This window comes from Amblyomma maculatum, chromosome 11 (assembly GCF_055883805.1).
Source record: "Amblyomma maculatum isolate TAMU_Amacu chromosome 11, ASM5588380v1, whole genome shotgun sequence".
Taxonomy (NCBI): domain Eukaryota; kingdom Metazoa; phylum Arthropoda; class Arachnida; order Ixodida; family Ixodidae; genus Amblyomma; species Amblyomma maculatum.
In genome coordinates, this window is record NC_139354.1 from 109,005,541 (window position 1) to 109,029,746 (window position 24,206).

Here is a 24,206-nt window from a genome sequence, read left to right on the forward strand (position 1 = left end):
TACCACATCACGTGGCAATGTAAAAATAACGACAGCTTCCGTAAAGACCCGAGTGCGGAACAGTGGGAGAGCCGGCTCTCCAGCGGCGATTTGGATTGCCAACTAGGTTTAATCCAGCACGCCCAGCGAGCAGCGAAGCTCAGCGGAGCCCTGGAATAGGGGCACCGACCCTGTGAGAAGACGGAAGATGGAACTCTTCCGCTACTAGCACAAGACCCTCGTAGAGAAACTAACGTATTTCCTATCCTATCCTATCCTATTTAACTATTGCGGAGCTATGTAGTTTACGGATGCGGAGGCGGAAAGTAGGTGATATTCAAGTCGTTATTCGTCTGAATTAAGAATTAGCGTAATGTGTTGATATACAGCACTGCGGTATGTTGACGTTTTGCATATTTCTAGATAGCGAGAAGAGCTTGGTTATAATAACAACTTTTATCCAATAAACCCGAACCAGATATCTTTCTTCGCGTGAATACTAATAATAAGTTTGAAGTTGTTTTTGTGTTACACTGGTTGTTCTGCTGTAGTTGAAAATAAAACTTGCTGAACGACTTTACACAGCGTTGAGTTTTTTATTTATTAGGTTTATGTGGTATGGATCCCAAACTGATGACATGCATTGCCAATGCGAACGAAAATACTTTGCATATAATTAACTTTCAGGATGATGGTGCAGAAGGTAATGTATTGTTAGCTTCGGCCGTTTTCGAAGGGAGAATGAACGAATAAAGTAGCAGACACACTGAAGAACAATATCAGACTAACAGCTGTGTTTGAGTCGTTCCCAGAATCCGACGCTTTTCTTCTCTAATAAAATTTTATTTTAGATGTGACGCGAAAGAAAAAGAAACTCGCTACAACAAATTGCCTGTTATATCGGACAAGCACATCGCCGTTGCACTGCAGCAAAGTAGGTGTAGTGTATATGAAGACTGATGCCTCCCCAGACCTTTAACATAAAGGAGACACTGTCATTTGGCGAAGCAGTTAGATATAACGCAGCAGCCTTAAAGTACCGGTTAATTCTTTCGAGAACATTGCTTCGTGGACTTTTCTAAGCGCCCGACGATTTATTATGAGAGAGCGAAGTAATGGCGTTGGGTCTTTGACAACGATTCATACATGAATCTGCTTTTACTTTGAGAAATTCAGCAAACGAATATGAAGCAACCACGTAGGAGACGTACTGTTTATCTATAGCTTCTTCGTTAAAAGCGCGAAGGTTAACAATATCTGCTGCGGTGTAATGATTAATAGGCTTTTCGTCCGCCTGCTAACAACGAAGTCAATGCATTGAATCCTGCGCACAGCAGGCGACTTTCTAAAGAGTGAGCTCGCGGAAATTCTTGCGTGTTTGTTCTGGAGAATCTCGTCACTTCTGATTTTTTTAGTCGGCCGCGCTGAAAATTCGGAGCATTTTTATTTTGGGCGGATAATTAGGGTTCAGTTCAGTTCAGTTCAGTTCAGTCCTTCAGTCGTACCCGAACCTTCGTTACCCTATGGAACATATCATGCCACGCTTTCCAGTCTCTCACTATCTTCCTAACATCACATAACTTCACATGCGGCGTCTCGAGGATGCCATCTAACCATCGCGTCCGCTGCCTACCCCTTCTCCGGTGACCCTCAACCTTTCCCAAAATCAAATCTTTCTCCAACAGCTTGTCTCTTCTCATCAGATAACCAAAGCAGCTGAGCTTTAACTTTAGAATTTGACCCTTCAATGAGCAGTCAGGGTTTATGGTCGACAATACCGACTGATTTGATTTGATTTGATAGTCAGGGTACCGAAGTACAAATTTCATTTCAAAATAGGCTCTGAGCCAAAACATCCTTCTATAAGACCTGGTGCAGGTTGTTATTTTAGACGAATGGTGGATATTCACATATGTTTATAGCGCCTTTCTGTTAATAATAACGTACTGTGTACTGGGGACTCATTTCGTGTAAAGCTGCTGCGATACTGTCGTCGTCGTCAATAATGCACACATGAAACCACCTGCCCTGCCGACAGGCAATAGAATCCACGAAGGGTAAGTACAGTCGTTGTCAAAAGCTTAGAACCAAGGGGTTCTGCTTCTAAAGTAGCGCTCATTTGTCATCCATTGAACTCCATCCTGCTGGAAAGGTTAGGAAGAAAACTCTTCGTATATTGAGGAGGTTTGCAAAACTTATAATGTACACTGTGCGGTTAGCAGCAAACCCATGAGCTCTAACCTTTCGGCAAAGAATGTGCATCTGCATTTAAGGGCTCAGACAGGAGTCAAAATCTACAATGAAAATTCACTAAAGCACATATGACATGGTGGAAATTAAATATTGTAACGCACGAGGAAGAAGGAGGCAATGGCGCTGGTAGAAGCGCTCGCGCTAGGCCCGCCGAGATTCATTAAAAATCAGCTTACGCTCATCTGACATCTCTCTGTTCTTTGTGTTCATCGGCTTGACATCGCGTAACAGTATATATTTGCGTCAGCTTATAGTTGCTGAAACAGCCAAACGGAACAGGATCAGATGCGAAGTCAAGTGATTTGCAGGGAATTAAACCCTATTTCTATTGGGAACTGCAATTTACGCTTACTTTGAATATTACGAATTAAAGGCTTCATTAGTTTGTTATACATTAAAAATACAATTTTCAAATTACGAAGTCGGGCTCTCTACTTTTGAGTCACGATTGAATTCATTGTAGCTTATGTCGGAGGCCGGGTGTACCGGTCCGTATTCGTAATTTGCCATTGACAGACCTTTACAAGGTGGTATGAGTGACGACGCCACAGCGCTGAGTCGAAACAACAACTACGCCTTACATGCGATTAATTATTAAACAATGCTGATCGAAGTTTTTTCTTCGGGATTCTTGTGCGCCATGTATGTTAGCATTAAACTGATCTACAATAATTGTTCGATCTGGCATGTCTTAGCAGATATAAACAGAGAAGAGGAAGGAAGTATAGGTGAGCTCCTATTATGGGTCTCAAAATATAAATCTCGAACACTAAGGCATTTGTTCTGGTAACATTTTTCAGGTTCGGCCTGCCCCCTTAGTTAGAATATATTGAAGTAGCCGGGTTTTTTGTCGGCCTTCACGCGTTAGGAAGAAATATGTGGTAAACAATGCTAAATATTCAAATGACGTGACCAGATATGCTCTAGTACGAGATGAGCATCAGCAACGCAGTGAACGCAGCAGCTGGCGTGATATTAAGATGGCCGTTTTGCTGATGGAAGGACCAGGCCACTATTAACTGGATTTAAAACCTACAAAACAAGAAAGATAGTCTCCTTAAAACACGAATTACTGAAAGATAATGACTCGGCAATGAGCGAAGATTTCTGCCAATCATCAAGAAATTTAAGGAAATAATTAATAGAAAACGGCAAATGCAGAATTACATCTTTCAAACTGCAGTATAGAAGACTGAACTTCGATGGAAAAAGCTAGGGATACGGCTAGATTAGTGGCACACCTCTGTAAATGCGCAGTGTTGAAAAAAAAAGAAGAAAAAAGAAGTAAGGGTAGAACTCTTCGCTCTGGCCGTGTTGTACCATCGACAAGCTAGGACCACTTGAGGGGTGGTAACATAAAAAAAAAATTAAGCCGAGAGCTCAGTCCTATTTACTAACATTGGCAGTTTCGTCCATAGAAAAGATACACTTTGTCGCATAATTAACGATTGTAACGGCGGCATTATCATACATAGAGAAACATCGATAAATAGAAAACTAAAACTGCCTAATTGTTTCGATGTGAAAACAAATATGTAGTTTTTTGAAGTACTGAATAAGTATGTACATGTGGCGGCGGCGTTCTGCTCGCAATAAATGATTCAAATGATTACTGTCCTGTGTCCATGCACACAAATTTAGAACTAATTTGGTGTTGTCTAAGGCTTAGCTATAGAAAACATTATTACGTGTGTATTACTGATCCCCATCAAGCGATCATATTTTTGCGATGGCCTTCATGACAGTGTTATTCAGTTTACCACGTGCTTCCATGCAGCTCGAGTTGTACTATTAGGCCACGTATTTTCCTAAGATCGTCTGGGTTCACACCATATTTCTAAACCATTGTCAATCGAACCGAGCCGGTCCATTTGTTCTGACTTCGGCTTATCGAAGATAGTTAGCCTCCCTAAGCGCTTAACATAACACACCTGATGGCTACTTGACGTTATTCTAACGTGATCAACTATACATTTCTCTAAAGTGACGCATCTGCCCGGGCTGAGTGATCACGACATATTTCATTTTACGCTCACACTAACAAAACTAAAACCTGCCGACAAAGAATAAAATCGAGATTACAGACAGGCCAGACAGACGCACCCAACACATCACAAAACTCTAGACAAGGCTGAAGAACACACCCTCCGCCGGCTACAAACAGACACTCTCGTTACACCATTTAAACTCCACCAATGATACCCCTCACTTTACACACCAGAGTGCCCACACTGTGGAGAAATAGCTATGTCTTTTCACTTAATGTGGGCATGCCAATTAAATCCTTTTACCGATAAACTTCCTAATCCCAATTTGGAGCAGTGGGAGGTCATTCTGCGCCGCGAGGACCCCGACCAACAACGAGGAATTGTTCGCAGGGCCCACGCTGCGGCGCAGGCGACTGGGCTGCCGGAATAGGCTGACCACCCACAACTCTGAGAACTCCCATGCACTCAATAAAGCTTTCAATCGATCAATCAATCAATCAGTCAATCAATCACTGTTTCGTACACTAGTGGCTGCAAACACGCCGATGCCGCTTCCTACGACCGTATGTGACTAACGATTTCGATTGATACATCGCCTTTGTTGTGCCTACGTTTCCTGACGCCTCGGCTGTGCGGACTGATCTACCGACATAAGTTTCGAGCCACTGCTTCCTGCTCCGCGGAATCCCAGCTACCAGCTCCTTTTGTCTCCGTGATGACCTCCTGTACAAGAAGGCTTACTCAAACACCGAAACGAATTTTCTACTCGTGGTTACCGAGAGCCACCGCTCGTTCATCCTACGTGCCATGCATGAAGACCCCACTTCCGGTCACCTGGACTCTGCACGAAATCTCCACCGTGCCCGCGCAGGTTTTATTGGCCCATGATGCGCCAGAGAACTGAACGATTTGTTGCGGGCTGCCCTGAGTGCCAGCGGCACAAATGCCCTAAGACCATGTCATGGGGTCTGCTGCATCCATTGCCTACACTACGTGGTACATTAGAGAAAGTCGGAGTTGACCTTATGGCTCGTTTTCCCAAGTCTTCCGACGAAATTCGTTGGATCGTAGTTTGGGCAGACTACCCCATCCTGTACTGTGAAACAGGTTCTCTTTCTTCGGCCATCGCTCACCATGTTTCCCTGTTCTAGCTCCGTTTTGTCATCCTGCGCCATGGACCTCTGCAATTGATCATCAGAGACCGAGGTTGCCACTCTAAAGTAGGTGTTGTAGAACACCTCCGTTTAAGGGCGTCGAATTTGAGACACTTCACACCAAATCACGCTCAAACCAACGGCTTGACGGAGCGAACAAACCTCATATATGTCAACGTGCTCTCTATGTACGTCGCATCAGACCCTAAGATCTGGGATACCGTATGTATTGGCAACCTGCTGATCAATCATTTTTGTCTTTTGGCAGGCTTTCTTTGCTGAGCAGTTTCACATTATGGCTGCGGCTGAGCAGCTACGTTTTCAGAACTGACCTACGAGCCCATTCATTGCGGAAACGGACGATGGCCCTTCGTATGCACATCAAGGGGAATCAACGTGGAAACGTGCAATTACCTACAATCACAAATTTGGGCTCTTGCCAAATGCCTGCTGATCACAGTACCTTACGTTCCACAAGTAACTACGCACTGCTTCATCTTTGCAACTGTGACGTCGCATCACGTGGCTCAGTGAGCACCTTTAAAGGACCGTGCAGCATCGACTTTCCTCAGTCGGCAGGCCACCAGCATTATCGGCAACATACTTAGCAACCAATTTCGTTTTGCACTACAGAAGGAAAGAGAGAGAAAAATTTATTTCAAAAAGAAAAATAAAAAATAGAAAAAAAGGGGGGGGGGGGTGCAGTGAGTGGAGTCTTCATTTCAAGACCCCAGTGGCCTGGGCTGCCGCTCTTGCCGGATTTACCAGCCTATGCTGGGTCTCTATATCATAGCATAGCAGAGTGGCCTCCCACTGCGCCTCCGAATGATGCATCTTTATGTGTGCAGGTTTGGGGCCTGTGCACCCCCACGTGACGTGGTAGGCGATGGGCTGGTCGTTGCACCAAGGGCATATGTCTGTGTAGTGTTCTGGGAACACCTTGTGGTATTGATGTAGTTTGGGTGTTGGCTTGGAGCTGTCTCCATTCCCGCGTTTCTTGTGCATATAGTCCGTTGTGTGGAGGGGAATAAATGCTACGTTGTTCTCGTAGATACTTAAGTCGCGCGCCTTAAGTCGCTGGGACAGGAATGCTGGTTGTGAGATCGCGATTGGTGGCCGCTCGGGTTGTGTGACCTCGAGCTAGCCTATCCGCGACCTTATTACCTTCCAATCCAGAGTGCCCCGGAACCCAAGTGATCAGATGTTTGAGCTGCGAGTTTGTAGCCAATGGGTTAGTAGTGAGGCGAGCGAATTTTGTAGGTATTCTGCCTGCAAGAAGGAGCCGACACGCCGCTTCACAGTCGGTGATTACGTGAAGCTCTCGATTGGTCGCGTCTCCGTAGGTAATGGCCAGTACGATTGCCGCCACTTCCGCTTCTGTGATAGTACAGTGCGGGATGGACATGCTGGAGACTTCTGTGTACAAAGAGCCCACCACCACGGCTGCTGCTGCGTTCGATGTATGCTCGTATAGAGCGGCATCCACATAGACAGTTTTCGGACTGCGTTCCACTGCACGCTTAAGATAATTCACTAGGGCTTGTCTTCTGCCTTCGTTGTGGACTGGAGACATGTTCTTTAGGAGCGGGGCCATATATACTCTTGCCCGGTACGAAATAGGAATGGTAGTCGTTGACTGGATAGCTTGTACGTCGGAAGGATAGCCAATGCGCCCGAGAATGAGCCGGCCTGTCTCAGTTGAGAGAAGGCGTTCCCTTTGGGACAGGACGACAGCCTCTTGAATCTCTTCAAATGTGTTGTGCAGTCCAAGAGCTTCCAATTTGACGTTGGAAGTGTATGGTGGGAGGCCTAACGCGTTCCTGTGAGCTGCACGTATCATTGCATTTACTTCGTTGAGATCTCTTCGGAGCAGGGTGAGGTAAGGTAGTCCATAGGAGAGGCGACTGATGACCAGCACCTGCACCAGACGGATGGTGCCTTCTTCCTGCATGCCTTTTTCTGTTTCTGGCCGCCCAGCGGATCATTTTAAAGATCTGCTGTATTGTATTCTTACGGAGGTGGAGCACGTGGTCTACTGTTTTATCGCTTTGGAGCCAGAGACCCAGGATTCGTATGAGTGGCACTTCCCGGATTGGGACCAAATGCAGGAGGATACTAAGATTACCTGGTGATGTATAGTGGTACCCACGTATGCGGATGACTTCAGATTTATCTGGGGAGCATTGGAACCCACATCGAAAGGCCTCTTTCCACGCAGGCTGCTGCTGCTTGAAGTTTCTTCTTTCTGACCTACAGAGCCGGTGGTTCTCCAGATCGTATAGTCATCAGCATACAAGGTGTGTCCAATGTTCGGAACCTGTTTCAGGGCCCTTGCGACTCTAATCATGGTGATGTTGAAGAGGAGCGGGGAGATGACCGATCCCTGTGGCGTGCCCTTGTTTGGCATGTCTTGGAGATCCGATCTCATGTCACCCATTCCTATCGTTGCCGTTCGGTTGGATCAAAAATTCTTGACGTATGGGAAGGTGTGTTCGCCGCAGTTTAGGTTAATGAGCTCGGAGAGGATTGCCTCGTGAGGCACGTTATCAAACGCTCCTTTTAGATCTAGCGCCATAACGAGGTGCTCGCCTCCTCTCGGAATGTCGGAAAGTACCTCCTTCTTGAGGAGAAGAAAAGCGTCTTGAGTGGATAGGCCCGATCTGAAGCCAATAATGGAGGGATGGAAGAGGCCGTTATCTTCTATGTAGTGTTGAAGTCGCGTCTGGATGACTCGCTCGTAGAGCTTGCCCAGGCACGAGGTGAGTGATATGGGTCGTAGTGTTTCAACCGCCGGCTTCTTGCTCGGTTTCGGAATTCCGATTACCTCTGAGCACTTCCACTCAGAGGGAATTTCATTCTTCTTCCACAGCGGGTCGTTTAGATACTTGGTGTGGTCGCTGGTTTGTGCCTTGCTGAAGTTGCGGATCATGGCGTTGCTGATCTTGTCCGTTCCCGCCGCCATGTTGCAGGTTAATGATCGAACTGCAGCATACACCTAGGCTTCCGAAATGGGAGCATCGAGTGCCGGATTTTCCTCGCCCTGGTAGGTCAAAGAGTAAGGTGGAGCTGGGCTGGTGCCGATGTATTTGTCCTTAAGAGCCTAAAGCAGCGTGGCGTCGTTCCCTGGAAAAAGTGAGCAATACGCTTCAGGGTCCGTGTAGATGCGGATTTTGATTTAGAGGGGTCAATGAGATTCCGCAGGATTGCCCAAGTGCGGGACGTTCCCAGCGTTCCTCTCAATGACTCGCAAAACTGTTGCCAATTTTGTTGTGCTAGGTTGGTGGCGTATGTCTGGGCTTCCTCCGTGAGCTGCGCAATCCGCAGACGGAGAAGTCTATTAGGCGCTGTCTTTTCTATCGCCTCACAAGGCGGCTGCGCTTCTGCCATAGCTTGAGAAGATGGCGGTCTACCTCTGGGGCTTCCAGTGTGCTCTGTATTATTTCGGAGGCTTTCTTGTGTGCTCGTCTGATGTCTTCGCTCTAGTCCTGTATGGACTGGAGCAACCGACGGCATGTGGTGTTGGCGGAGCGTGTAGTAGCCGGCTAGCGTCGGTGACCTGTCGGCTCCTACCTCTTGCAGACAGATAATGTCAGGTCTGATGAGGATGGTGCAGAGATATTGTTTCAGCAAATCCTGTTTTCGTTTGAAACCCCTACAGCTCCATTGCCAGATTTCTATGGGTTCGATGTTTGGGCTACGGTGTGGGCTGCCAACGGGCAAGGGACGCGAGGCCACCTGACTGCTAAGGCCCACACTGAGTTCGAGCGCGGATTTTGTCCAAACGTTCGTGCAAAACAGAGCACGACTCATGTCCTGCATGATAATTCGACGGGCGCTGGCGGCAGCACAGGAGGCACACTTAACGTTGGCGTCCCGGTTGGAGCGAGGGCTAGCCTCCAAGGCATGTGACCCCGCACAACGGGTACAGCAAGCTTTCGAAGGATCATTCTTGAGCTTACACTTATTCAAAGCGTGGCCACACTGCGCACAAAAAGTGTACAGGGGAACGTGCAGGTCCTCACGGACCTCGACGGAAGTCCAACCGATGGTTACAAGACGCGCCGCACAGAGACGGGCAAAAGCGGGTGGTTCAGTTTCAATAACGTGAACAAACTGCCCGGAGCGCTGCGCAAAAGAGAGCCTCACCTTACAGGAACAAAGCTTCTGTGTACTGTTACCGTACCGATTACCAATTGTTGTTGCTGCCTGCCCAAATTGTATCAAACGTATACAGTTCACATTACATTATTTCCTTCTAACCTACTTTTTTAGGGTGATGCTGAGACAACCCCAGGACTTGCGCTAGAGCAGTTGCTGTCAGAGTTGCTCGACGGCCAAAGGAAAGCCCCAGGCAATATCGAAGAAGTAATCACTATACGGAAAGAAATCCAACAGCATATGCTGACGTTAAACAACAAAATAGATGGCATCGCAAAATAATTGTTATTGGCAAAATGACAAAACAAGTAAGCGAAATCGAAAAAACTATACCAAAATTTGATAGTCCGTTATACTTTCTCTTAAATAAGGTGGATAACTTAGGAAACAGAAGCCGTCGCAATAATCTAATAGATTATGGTTTGGAAAAGCCCGGGAATTAGACAATTTAATAACATGAAGAAACAGTAAAAGACGACATAATAATAAAGAAGATAAGTGTATTGCTTACAGGTATCGAAAAACTTCATAGGCTTGGACGTAAGTCCAGTAATATATCAAGACCAGTTATCATAACATTTCCTGGCAGTAGAGAGGACATCCATTTTGCAAGCGCCTACATATTGAAGGGCTTGTCATATTCTATCTCGGAAGACTGCTCAAAGCCCGTTCGTGAAGTGCATAAACTCTTGTAGAACAGCGCTGCGGAAGAAAAAGCAAAGGGTGCTAAGAGAAAGCTCTTCTTTGATAAACTCTGCATTGATAGTACCATGTTTGCCTAGGACATGGGGAAAGAAAGCGCATCAGATTGGTAAATGAGAAAAAAATAATGGCAGAAAAATTATGATTCTACGTCTGTGAAAATCTGGAACGTAAACTGCAGGAGTGTAATCAATAAGGCAACAGAGCTTGAGGGGCTCCTTTTTTTTTTAGCAATACAAATATCGCTCTGCTAACTGAAACAGGGTTACATGATGCAATTTTCGGCAGTGAATGCGTACCTACTGGTTACAATGTACTTCGGAAAGACCGCGCTGGTTGAGGTGGTGGCGTCTATATAATCTACAAGAGCTCGTTACGGGTTTTAAGGAAGCTTGATGTGCCTAATGTAGGAAAAATTTTCAGTAAAGATTCTTGTGGTGCAATCAGATATATTATAGGTGTGACTTACGGGCTACCTTCTACCCCACTTATTAGAAAACCTATATGAACACACATACAAAAACGTGGCGTTTGGATAATTCTAGCTGGCGACTTCAGTTTGCTTAATCTTGACTAGACTATAATGTCCCTCAATAACCATGACAAAATAGGTGATTCTATGTTGGACATACCCTTTTTGTTTTGATATATCTAAACTTGTTAGTGTATACGTCAGGATACACGACAGCTCTGAATCTGTATTGGGCCTTTTCTTTGTGAGTGGATCGATTAGTACCAACCCAAGATATGAAATAGTCAAAGAAAACTCCGATCACCAGACCATGCTCCTTATTTTGTCTTATGTCGCTATTGATAAAATTCTCATATTAATTTTTCCCAACATCTCGCGTGCTGACGATACATAAATAATTGACAACTTATTTCATTTTAGTAGTTTTGCAAACTCTAGCGCGTATGTAGGCGATATGTGGATTAATTTTAAGGACTTTGTCATGGTGTATATTGGCCGTTTCGTGCCAACCATTGCAAAAATGAAAAAAAAAAAAAAAACAGCGGGAGAACCCCTCAACATTTCGTAGGCCATTATAAAGACGCAGAAAAATTAAAACTGCTTAAAAAGAAAAGGCAAAGAGCTGATAATTCAGTATGCCTGCTTGAAACAATTTCCACTTTCTCAAGTGAGCTACAAAGACAAGGAGGATTCGACAAAGAATATTGTTACGGGCGAAGAAGAAGAAGCGGACAATGGCGTGGGCAGGCGCGCTGGCGCTAGGTCCGCCATCATTCATTAAACGTCATCTACCATCGTCATCGGTCATGTTCCGTCTCCTTTCATCATCAGCTTGCCACCCCGTAACATTTGGTTGGAGGCGCGGGGTACATCATCATCACTGGTCATCCTGGCCCGGAGCATTGGCGCTCTGTGTCATCTTGCGCCGTCGGCAACTGGTTCGTGGGACAACGCATCACCTGGCTGTTCCCCAGCCTGCTGGACCCGACGCCACATCCCCGTTCTCCACCCCCGCCCAGTCCGCCGCCCTGACCAAAAGACACGAAGAAACACAAGCAGCCCAACTTTAAGATCCCACCGACCTAAGACGCCACGGACACGTGCAAGAAAACATCACAAGACCGCACGCATGAAAGACCTGACCGAAGGATCCGACCAACCCGAAACGCCGACCAGATGAACCCACCGACCCGATACAACACTACACGTGAAGACATCGCACCCGTATGTGCCCTTTGATGCGTACCTAGGACCCAGTCATCAAATTCTGGCGACCGGTTCAACGAAAGCTTTCTGGGCCAGGCTTCATTGGTCATGGCGGCAAGCCGTTACCTTCTTTCTCTTCTTTCTACACCGGTCCGCACAAGATCACCGTCATGTCACGAATCTGATCAACTTTGACTTCTTCTTCGTCCACCGATCGGGACGATCGCTCGGTGGTCCCGGGTACTGTTACGGGCGAAGAAGAAGAAGCGGACAATGGCGTGGGAAGGCGCGCTCGCGCTAGGTCCGCAATCATTCATTATACGTCATCTGCCATCGTTATCGGTCATGTTCTGTCTCCTTAGCTGCCTTACGTGCAGCTATTGAATACATCGGCCAGGAACTTCCAGGTGTCTGGTCCATTTTTACGGACTCGAAAGCAGCGCTTCAAGGCGTTCAAGCTGCGCTACGTCGTGGATCACATGAACAACTAACTGCACAGATCCGCGTGCTATACCAAGACGCTACATCAAAAGGTCATGATATAATTTTCCAGTGGCTACTGGGCATTGCGGTATTGAGGGAAACCACCAGGCAGACCAAGTTGCCAGTTCTGCACACAACGACGGAACTACAGTGAACATTCCTATATCTAGAGTTGACGCAGCTTGTCGACTTCGTTCCTTAGCGGCGGAGCTAACGCTTGCAGCCTGGAACAAAGGAGGATTTTCCAATCGACGCCTCAGGGAACTAGACCCTGGGCTGCGCCTTCGTGTTCCCCCTAACAAAGGGCGGCGCGAAACGACACTGATGTGCCGTATGTGGCTCGGTGTTGCATTCACCAAAAAATACGCTTATGTGATGAGAATGGCGGATAGCCCTAACTGTGAAAGATGCGGCTGCGAAGAGACCACACAGCATCTCCTTTGCGAGTGCCCTGCTTTTTCAAGCGAAATATATGCGCTGCGTCGGGCTCTGGACCATCTTGACAGCCGTCCTTTCACACAGGAGAAAATCCTCGGCCCATGGCCACAGAAGGCGCCTAAAGGCAAAGCCTTCAAAGCACTTATGTGTTTTATGAGAGACACAAACTTGATTGAGAAACTGTGACTGTGCTCCTCGCCGCCTTACCTTTCCTATCATTCTCTTCTATCTTTCTCTTTTAAACTCCTCATTCCCCTCCCCCAGTGCAGGGTAGCAAACCGGAAGCTTTCCTGGTTAACCTCTCTGCCTTCTCTCTCTTTCTCTCTCTCTCTCTTTTTTTCTGTCTTCTTTCATCATCGGCTTGGCGCCGCGTAACAGTATAACAGTATAATTTATCACCAACGCACCAGAAAAATTTTGCCGTGGAATCTCATCGTTATCCGAGGATTCTCATGCGTTTTAAATCAATGTGATCCTAACCCATGACGGGAAAGAAATATCCATCACTTCCAACGAATACTTCAAATCTGCGTTAACTACTGACGTTGTCTCATGTGTCGGGAAGCGACCGGAAAGTCCGATGTTGCAAGGAGATATATCACATAGATATATCACCTATGGGGCTGAAACGTGGAGGCTAACCAAAAGAGTTCTACTTAAGTTGAGGACAACCCAGAGGGCTATGGAACGAAAAATGGTAGGGGTAACATTAAGAGATAGAAAGCGTGCAGAGTGGGTCAGAGAAATAACTCAAGTTAACGACATTCTAGTGGAAATTAAGAAGAAGAAATGGACATGGGCAGGACATGTAGTGCGAAGAGAGGATAACCGATGGTCGCTGAGGGTAACAAACTGGATTCCAAGGGAAGGAAAGCGTAGCAGGGGGTGGCAGAAAGTTAGGTGGGCGGATGAGATTAAGAAGTTCGCAGGGGTCAAGTGGATGCAGCTAGCACAGAACCGGGTTAAGTGGAGAAATATGGGAGAGGCCTTCGCCCTGCAGTGGGTATAATCAGGCTGATGATGATGATGATGATATCACATAGCAACATGGAATGTAAGATCAATGACGCAAGGTAAACTGGATGTCGTCAAGCGAGAAATGGACAGATTGAACATTGATATCTTGAGTATCAGCAAGCTCAAGTGGACCGGAATGGGAGAATTTAACTCCGGCGACCATTATGTCTTTTATTGTGGACACGAATCCAAGAGAAGGAATAGCGTCGCTCTCATAGTTAACAGAAGAATGGGCAAAGCAGTGTTAGGGTACAACCCCAAAAACGACCGAATGATTTCACTCCGGATCCAATGTCCCCCTTTCAACACAACAGTTATCCAAGTCTATGCACCGACCACTACTGCTGAAGAAGCTGACGTTGAGATATTTTATGCAGACCTACAATGCCTTTTAGACCGCACCCCAACATCAGACGTCGTTTTTCTCATAGGAGACTGGAATGCTAAGGTCGGGAGTGAAGAAATATCCGGAATTATAGGCAAGTTCGGTCTTGGCGAGCCAAATGAAGCTGGGCAGAGGCTAGTACAGTTTTGTCAAGAAAACAACCTGACCATAGCGAATACTCATTTTCAACAGCACAACAGGTGCCTGTACACGTGGACTTCACCGGACGGTCTGTACAGAAATCAGATCGATTATATTATTTGCCGGCAGAGATGGAGAAGCGCTATAAGAGCAGTAAAAAGAAGGCCTGGAGCCGATTATGGCACCGATCATCAGCTTCTTGTTGCCAAAATTAAGCTTCGATAGAGGAAAACGCAGAAAACTAGAAGGCCTTTCAGGTATGATCTGGATCAAATTCCATTAGAATATGCTGTGGAAGTGAGGAATCGATTTCAAGAATTAGATCTAGAAGACAGAGAGCCCGAAGAGATGTGGACTGATGTTCGTGATATAACTCAAGAAGTTGCTACTAAGGTAGTTCCAAAGGAAAAGAAATGCAAGAAAGCAAACTAGTTATCTGAAGAGGCTTTGCAAATAGCTGAGGAAAGGTGGTTGGCAAAAGTTATGGGGGAAAGAGAAAGATACAAGGTTCTCAATGCGGATTTTCAGAAAATAGCAAGGAGAGATAAGAATGCCTTCCTCAAAATACAGTGCCAAGCCGTCGAGGACGACAGCCAATTAAAGAACACAAGAGCTCTGTATAAGACAAAGATATCAAAGGAAGCTTCTGTGCTAAGCTGGGCGTGATAAAGGACAAGCGAGGCAAGGACCTCACTGAAGCCTCAGAGATAAAGAAGAGGTGGCAGGAATACACAGAACTGTACGAGAAGGACCCGAATGTGCAAACCCAACATAAGACGGTTGTGATTACTGATCTCGAGCCGGGCATAGTGAAGAGTGAAGTTGAATGGGCCTTAGCCAGCCTTGCTAAGAACAAAGCTAGCGGAATTGATGGCATTCCAGCTGAGTTGCTTCAAAACCTCAACCATGACGCTCTTAACATTCTGCATACATTATGTCAGAAGATTTGGACAACCCTCCAGTGGCCACAGGATTGGAGGAGGTCAGTTTACAGCCCCATTCCAAAGAAAGGCAGTGCCAAAGATTGTTCCAACTACCGCACGATTGCGCTTATTTCGCATGCTGGCAAGGTGATGTTGAAAATCCTCCAAGGTAGGCTGCAGCAGTATGTGGATCGGGAGCTTCCGGACGTGCAAGCTGGGTTTCGCAAGGGCAGAGGAATAGAGACCAAATTTCCAACCTTCGCTGTATCATGGAAAAACCAAGAGAGTTCCAGAAACCCATCTACTTCTGCATTATTGATTATGCAAAAGCGTTTGACTGGGTAGATCACAGCTGATTGTGGCAAGCTCTCCAAGAGATGGGAGTTCCAATTCACCTCATCTGTCTCCTCAGGAACCTGTATGAAGGACAACAGGCCACAGTCAGAACTGAGCGTGGTCTAACTGATTGGTTTCCGATTGAGAAAGGAGTGAGGCAAGGCTGCATACTGTCGCCCTGCTTATTTAACATATATGCAGAGTGCATCATGAGGAAGGCCGGTCTTAACGAGTCTTCAGCTGGAGTGGAGATTGCTGGAAAATGTATCAACAACCTTAGATATGCGGATGATACCACTTTAATGGCAGAAAGTGAAGTGGAACTCAAGAGACTTCTGATGCGCGTACAAGAAGAGAGTGAGAAGCTTGGGCTTAAACTGAACATCGAAAAGACGAAGATCATGGCGTCTTGCCCTATCAAGTCCTGGAGCATCAATGGACAAGAAGTGGAAGCTGTGACATATTTTCTGTTCTTGGGCTCCAAGATTACATCGGAAGGAGACTGCAGCCATGAAATTAGGAGACGCCTGCTTGTAGGAAAGAGAGCAATGGTTAGCCTTGACCGCCTAGTAAAGAGCAGAGACATTAGTCTGCCAACCAAGATCCGTATAACTCGTGCTACGGTCTTTCCAGTTGTGATGTATGGATGCGAGAGTTGGACTGTGAAAAAGGCTGACCGCCGAAGAATTGACGCGTTTGAATTGTGGTGCTGGCGAAGACTCTTGAGAGTTCCTTGGACTGCCAGAAGATCAAATCAGTCGATATTGTCGATCATAAACCCTGAGTGCTCATTGGAGGGTCAAATTCTAAAGTTAAAGCTCAGCTACTTTGGTGATCTGATGAGAAGAGAGGAGTCGCTGGAGGAAGATTTGATGTTGGGAAAGGTTGAGGCTCGCCGGAGAAGGGGTAGGGAGCGAACGCGATGGTTAGATGGCATCCTCGAGGCACTGCAGATGAAGTTATGGAATGTTAGGAAGATAGTGAGAGACCGGAAAGCGTGGCGTGACATGGTTCGTAGGGTCACGAAGAGTCGGACACGACTGAACGACTGAAATGAAGTGAACAGTATATTCCTGAATTGCTCCCTAAATTTATCACCAACGCACCAGAAAAATTTTGCCGTGGAATCTCATCGTTATCCGAGGATTCTCGTGCGTTTTTAATCAATGTGATCCTAACCCATGACGGGAAAGAAATATCCATCGCTTCCAACGAATACTAGAAATCTGCGTTCACTACTGACGTTATCTCATGCGTGATCTGGTAATTATTGAACAAGGTACAACTGAACTGCTCCTGAATCTTGCCCCAAGAAATCCCCCTGACAATATATTATAAGAAATGCATTCCTATTTAAGTACTCTCAGCAGGTACCGAAGTGTTTGCTAATACTTTTTTCAAGGTCTCTAAACAGACAGGTGTCGAGCGACTGGAGACGGCCAGAGTTTCACCAGTTCATAAAAATGGAAAGTTGCAGTGCATTAATATTTACCGGCCGATCTGACTAACATCGACAGCCTGCACAATTATGGAGCACAGCTACGTTATGTTTTAAAACTCAACGCGGCGCGGGAACATTTTGTTGTGAACGTTGAATAAATACCTCCTTTGGCTCTCATTATTCATGTTATGCTGGATCAGTTTGTGGCATCTGAACATTTAACGCACAGCAATGTGATGACATAAAGCCACCATATTGAATGTATTCAGCAGAACCTTGATCTCAAGTATATATACCTGATATGAAAGAGCAGATCAGAGAGAATTGCTTCACAGAAGTTGCCACGAGCTTTCACGGTAGAATGCATTTAAGGACTATTGTGGAAGCCTCCTTCTGTGCCGCCATAAGCGGAGCGTTAGATTGATCTCTAGCTTCAGTTTGGAAAGAAATTAGGTAGCGAATTTGAAGTCTTTTCCGGCTTAGGAGTTCCAGAGGCTTCGCGTCCGTGTTCCAGAAGGGGATTCTAGAGCCCATTACGTCTCCTGCGGAGGAGTATCTCACAATCATGTATTGACTCTAGCGGAAATCAGTCCGCAATACGTCAGCAGTTATATCTGCATTGCCTTGGTTCAAAGGTACAAGCTCTCCAAACCTTGGAATCTATATTTCAGTCTACACTCCTGTCGCAAACGGTTGCGTGCTTGTTAGATTAGCGATTTAAAACACACGTTTGATTTAAGGTTGAAGTGACTTCTGTTTAACGCCTTCTTTCCCCTTTTCCCTGGAGGTCATAGCTTTGGCTCCTTGTCGTGTTCCTGAATGTGGATATCAATGGTTGTTTAGAAAACGACCTCAATGCAACTTCTTAATAGAATTTTGGTACGAGTCAAGGTCATTTCGACATTGTAGGGTGTTAATGCTACAGCCGTCTTTAGAATAACGCTATTATTATAGAATAATTTTCGTAAGGGGTCAATGTACCTTCATAAAAAAAAGCATATTTGAAAACATTATGACGTGGGCTGTAAATCGTCTGCAGTTTGTGCGTGTGTGTTTTTTGTGTCTCGCTGCTACTTTATGACAATATTCTGCAGCCAATATGTTCATGAAATAATGCAATGATGAATCAGAAGTTTCTTTATTGTTTCCCTATACACCGGCATCGATGCATAGTATATTTCATCTGGAATGAAATTAAGCTGGTAAATTTAGAGATTGACATCCTTTGTCAGGAGTGGCAATAGTTGAAATTCAACAGTGCGTGAACCCTGTAATGTATGCTATTCATAATGGTGAAGCAGTAATAGTGGTCCACAACTTCATCATTGCGACGTAATCGATGCGGTAGATTTGTTGCGGGCTCGTTGTCAAAGTGAAGTTTTATGGCGTGCAATGTGGGGCAGTCGAAGGAGCAGGAATCGAGTGCTGCCTTTTAAATATGTTACAGCAAATCGAATAGTGAAAATGACCTAAAGATAATTGGGCCTCCCCTTTTTAGCTACCCTTCCTTAAGGCCTTCATCAAGTCGTTGGGCTGTCATATAAACGAAAGGTCCCGCCTTTGGACTAAAAAAGCCCATTATTTGTCGCGAAACCAGTTTTTCTCCAGCATCTGAGAATTTATGATCGCCAAATCATCACGCTTGTAAAGGTTTGGCACTCAGTGCATAGGCGGCAAGGAGGTCAATATAGCTTCTTGAGTGGAGGTTATGAGCGAAAAGACAAGCCGACAACTGCTATCTTGCAAGAGGAAAAACGGCGTATCATCGAAGGATCCTTCCATACGAAAGGTACCATTTTTGGATCTATATTATTTTTCACTTCTCTGAAATTTTTGACCGCACATTTTAGCACACGAAGTAAAATTTTTACCAAGAACGTTTTGACTAAACTAGTGTGAATCGCATGAGTGCTTTGTGAAGTTCTGAGTTGGTTGCTAACAGAGGCACTAGGAAAAATCTCCCTCATTATCAGTTGCTTGGCGTGCCAATTGCAGCGTCATCTGGTGCAAGAAGTAATTAATGTGACATAAGGCAGAAAGCGAATATCCATTTTACTTATGTGAAACCACATTTTAAAATGTTTCGCCATTAAATAAAGGTTTAAAATTCTATAATACCGGCGCTACTCGAAATACTGCCAAAGATGTAATAATAGTTCGTGTACAACACTAAGTTACTAAATATTCAATATATTTTTATTTAAATTAATTAATTTATGGGCACAAGGATCAAATAAAAATATCAAAGATGGTCGTGCATCAAACTTGAATGGTTTAGGAAGACTAACCAATAGTTAAGTAAATGTATTTCTATATACTATCGATTCAAAGTTGTGGGCTGGCCACCCAACGTGCTCTGATCGTGAGGAGAGGAATTTAGATCCGGCTCAAACGCTGACTGCGTGAGGAAGGCGTAACTCTGAGTTTATAAACAAACGCATGTATAACCTCAGGGGCCTTTTCTTTCGGCGTAGGACCAGTGAAAGCGGACCTATGTCGACTACGATAGATGTGAGTGAGTGGTTGTCTGGGAGCAAATGTCCTTACTTTTATTTGATTATGCCCATTATTCCCTATCGCCACGCTTGCCTCTGTTAGCCTCGCGAAGGCGGCGGAAGTTTTATTTTCTTGCTCTGCGACAATAGGTTCACCGTTTTTGGTTTAACTTTTGTTCCACGTTGTGTGATTCATCATTTCTCGAACCCAAAAGAGCTTGGCTGTTGGCTCGTTGGTCGTTGGGGGGATATTTTAAAATAATATTGCGGAAACGCCAGTGATGCTCTTTCCGCGGTGTTAATTTATAATCTTCTCGAACCCTTTGACTGGAAGGTGCACATGCCGTTCAAGTTCATGAAGACATGATACGACGTGTTGCCAACTACGCATTTTCAGCTGACGATTAAATTAAATTACTCAGCAGCAACTTCAATTGATAGATATGCCTCTGATTACTGTCATAAAACGTATGATTACTAATATAGAGGAAATAAACCGAGCCACAGACTTCGACTGACAGGTAGCGAAACCCATCGAAAATCCTTCCTTCAATCCTGAATCGATGTAATGCCACGCGAAAATTGGAACAGTGGCACAGTACAGCTGATCACGCAATGAAAAATAACATACACATCATCAAAATATACATATATCCAAGATAATTAATTCACTGATTTAGATCCCATATTCGATGGAGAATAGCGCTTAGAGGATAAAAAACCCGTGGGTGTAGTATTTACACTCCATTGCCTTCGTAGGGTTTTTGCTTCATGTTTTCGTGCTGTTCACGCACCGTGCAAATGTGTGCAGTTAGCGCATTTGAATGTGCTGTTGGAATGTTATTCAGGCCAATAAAACAACCGGCGTATAATTATAATCTTGAATGTGAACGACTGGAAGCTTGCATGCTGTCAGATAATCATATCCGCCGCAATGCCGCTCCTAACACGCACGTATCTATCCCGAAACATCTGTAATCATTTGCCATTCACTAAGTTTGAATCTCCGTTTAAGGCCGTATTTTATACGCTACCCGAGCATGATTTGGTACTGCGAAAAGAAATCCCCCTCCTGGTCAAAGAAGCAGTGAAAAAATTATATTATGCAAGCCCGCCAGCGGTTAAATCTGATTTTTGACAATGATAGCAGCAGGAAACAAGACATCGGCACTCTAAATAGAAATTTTAACATTTTTTTCTTGGATATAGGCGCGCAAACGTAATCGCGAAACCCACGCGATGTGCGTGTGCTAGCTGGCGCGGCTTGGTATTTGTAACAAGGCCGCTGCAGGCTCAGCCAGCCTTAGCCGCTCGCATTACTGTCTATGAAGAACACCTTCTCTAAAGTTCGCTATAAACTCCTTGACAGGCAGAAAGTGTGTTAACCTATCGCTGTCGAAGTATATATTTTTAAGTTTGAACTCAAGCCACAGTTTGGTCTCGCAATCTCACCGCTACGCAGTTAGTTGTCGATTGCTTGCGGTCGTTCACCTGGGCGTGGTCGTGGAGCGTCGACTGTAAATCCGCGGAGACCGATTCGTCGATATATACTGTGTGTTTGAACAAACGTCACTCACCTTAACAATGTTTGCACTGCTGTATTGTTTTTTTGAGAACACCAGCTAAACCTCCCCAAGTCGATTCTCTGATGCTTATTGTGATAAAAAATGGATGTAAAAGACAAGACGTTTTTTTTTTTTTTAATGTAAATTATAAACACATTTCTATTTCATTTGTATATTTATTTTATATTTGGGGCATAAAACCTTCATGGCCAGGATTCAGGGTGAAAGGGCGAACATTTACAGCAGTACGAATAAAAATGAAAATGGTAAGCAAATTAATATACTTAATCTGCAAAGAACAAAAAACAATGCCAAGGTAAAAATCACAAAACTAATAAAACCAAGCAGTCAAAGGTAATTAACTACAAAGCACGAAATCAAACAACAGAACGATCCAATACCTCAGAAACGCATGGAAAATGAGTAATAGACTCTGCAGTAATACGTTGGCTATCGCGTTTTTGAACGGCACTGCTTATTTAACGGATGCGGAGCTATGCAGTTTACGGATGCGGAGACGGAAAGTAGGTGATATTCAAGTCGTTATTCGTCTGAATTAAGAATTAGTGTAATGTGTTGATGTTTAGCACTGCGGTATGTTGACGTTTTGGATATTTCTAGATAGCGAGAAGAGCTGGGTTTTAATAACAACTTTTATCCAATAAACGCAAACCAGATAACTTTCTTCGCGTGAATAGTAGTAATAAGTTAGAAGTTGTTTTTGTGTTACATTGGTTGTTCTGTGGTAGTTGTTGAAAATAAAACGAACTGAACGACTTTACACAGCGTCGAGATTATCGATTAGTTTGATGTGGTATGGATCCCAAACTGATGACATGCATTACAAATGCGAACGAAAATACATTGCATATAATTACCTTTCAGGATGATGGTGCAGAAGGTAATGTACTGTTAGCTTCGGCTGTTTTCGAAGGGACAATGAGCGAATAAAGTAGCAGACATACTGAAGAACAATATCAGACTAACAGCTGTGTTTGAGCCTTTCCCAAAATCATACGCTCTTCATCTCTAATGAAATTTTGTTTTTGATATCACGCGAAAGAGCAAGAAACTCGCTACCGCTAATTGTTGTTATATCGGACAAGCGCATTGCCGTTGCACTGCAGCAAAGTAGGTGTAGTGGATATGAAGACTGATGCCTCCTCAGACCTTTAACATAAAGGAGACACTGTCATTTGGCGAAGCAGTAAGGTATAACGCAGCAGCCTTAAAGTACCGGTTAATTCTTTCGAGAACATTGCTTTGTGGACTTTTCTAAGCGCCCGATGATTTGTTATGAGAGAGCGAAGTAATGGCGTTGGGTCTATGACAACGATTCATACATGAATCTGCTTTTAATTTGAGAAATTCAGCAAAAGAGTATGAAGCAACCAAGTAGGAGACGTATTGTTTATCTATAGCTTCTTCGTTAAATTCACAAAGGTTAACAATGTCTGCTGTGGTGTCTACGAAGCAATGATTAATAGGCGTTTCGTCCGCCTGCTAACGAAGAAGTCATGACATCGAATCCTGCACACAGCAGCCGACTTTCTACAGAGTAAGCTTGCGGAAACTTCCGCATGATTCTTCTGGCGAATCTCGTCACTTCTGACTTTTTTCAGTCGACCGCGCTGAAAATTCGGAGCATTTTTATTTTGGGCGGATAATTAGGGTTCAGTTCAGTTCAGTCCTTCAGTCGTGCCCGACCCTTTGTGATCCTATGGATCATGTCACGCCACGCTTTCCGGGCTCTCACTATCTTCCTAACATCACACAACTTCATCTGCAGCGCCTCGAGGATGCCATCTAACCATCGCGTTCGCTGCGTATACCCCTTCTCCGGTGACCCTCAACCTTTCCCAACATCAAATCTTTCTCCAACTCGTCTCTTCTCATCAGATAAGCAAAGTAGCTGAGCTTTAACTTTAGAATTTGACCCCTCAATGAGCAGTCAGGGTATACGGTCGACAATATTGACTGATTTGATTTGATTTGATAGTCAGGGTACCGAAGTACAAATTTCATTTCAAAATATGCTTTGAGCCAAAACATCCTTCTATAAGACCTGGTGCAGGCTGTTATTTTAGACGAATGGTGGATATTCACATATGTTTATAGCGCCCTTCTGCTAGTAATAACGTACTGTGTACTGGGGACTCATTTCGTGTAAAGATGCCGCGATACTGTCATCGTCATCACTAATACACACATGAAACCACCTGCCCTGCCGACAGGCAATAGATTGCACGAAGGGTAAGTACAGTCGTTGTCAAAAGCTTAGAACCCAGGGGTTCTGCTTCTAAAGTAGCGCTCATTTGTCATCCATTGAAGTCTTTTCTGCTGGAAAGGTTAGGAAGAAAACTCTTCGTATATTGAGGAGGTTTGCGAAACTTATAATGTACACTGTGCGGTTAGCAGCAAACCCATGAGCTCTAACCTTTCGGCAAAGAATGTGCATCTGCATTTAAGGGCTCAGACAGGAGTCAAAATCTACAATGAAAATTCACTAAAGCACATATGACATGGTGGAAATTAAATATTGTAACGCACGAGGAAGAAGGAGGCAATGGCGCTGGTAGAAGCGCTCGCGCTAGGCCCGCCGAGATTCATTAAAAATCATCTTACGCTCATCTGACATCTCTCTGTTCTCTGTGTTTACCGGCTTGACATCGCGTAACAGTATATATTTGCGTCAGCTTATAGTTGCTGAAACAGCCAAACGGAACAGGATCAGATGCGAAGTCAGACCAGGAATAATAAAAACAAGAGCACCTGAATCCCAAGGGACAAGTGGCGATTTACAAGTGATTTGCAGGGAATTAAACCCTATTTCTATTGGGAACTGCAATTTACGCTTACCTTGAATAATGCCACCTGGCGGTTTGAGGTAGCGCTTGAACGACGAAGTTGGAGACTCTCGCGCGCGCTTCGGCTAGCTAGGACTGTGGGCTCTTGAGCTTATGTCTTCGTGTTACCGTTTCTCGGGAACCTCTGTCTTGACTTTGCGTATCTGCCCCTGTTGCCGATGCCCATAAATTCTTGTCTTCGTCACAGTTTTGGTGTAGGGGCT

The 24,206-nt window shown here is 44.9% G+C and overlaps 1 long non-coding RNA gene across 2 annotated transcripts in view; it reads right to left on the reverse strand.

Annotated features, from left to right (window-relative positions):
• LOC146174642 (uncharacterized) overlaps positions 1–22,136 on the reverse strand; it is a 32,845-nt gene extending 10,709 nt beyond the window's left edge. Inside the window, exons 1-3 of one of the 2 annotated variants that reach the window (XR_014701932.1) lie at positions 22,015–22,136; positions 10,044–10,234; positions 2,301–2,489 (exon numbers count right to left, since the gene is read on the reverse strand). This is a non-coding gene — a long non-coding RNA (uncharacterized LOC146174642). Of the gene's footprint in view, positions 1–2,300; positions 2,490–10,043; positions 10,235–22,014 lie in introns of those variants that run through there. The other variant, XR_014701933.1, reaches the window with a different exon arrangement.
• Between the last annotated feature and the right edge of the window lie 2,070 nt (positions 22,137–24,206).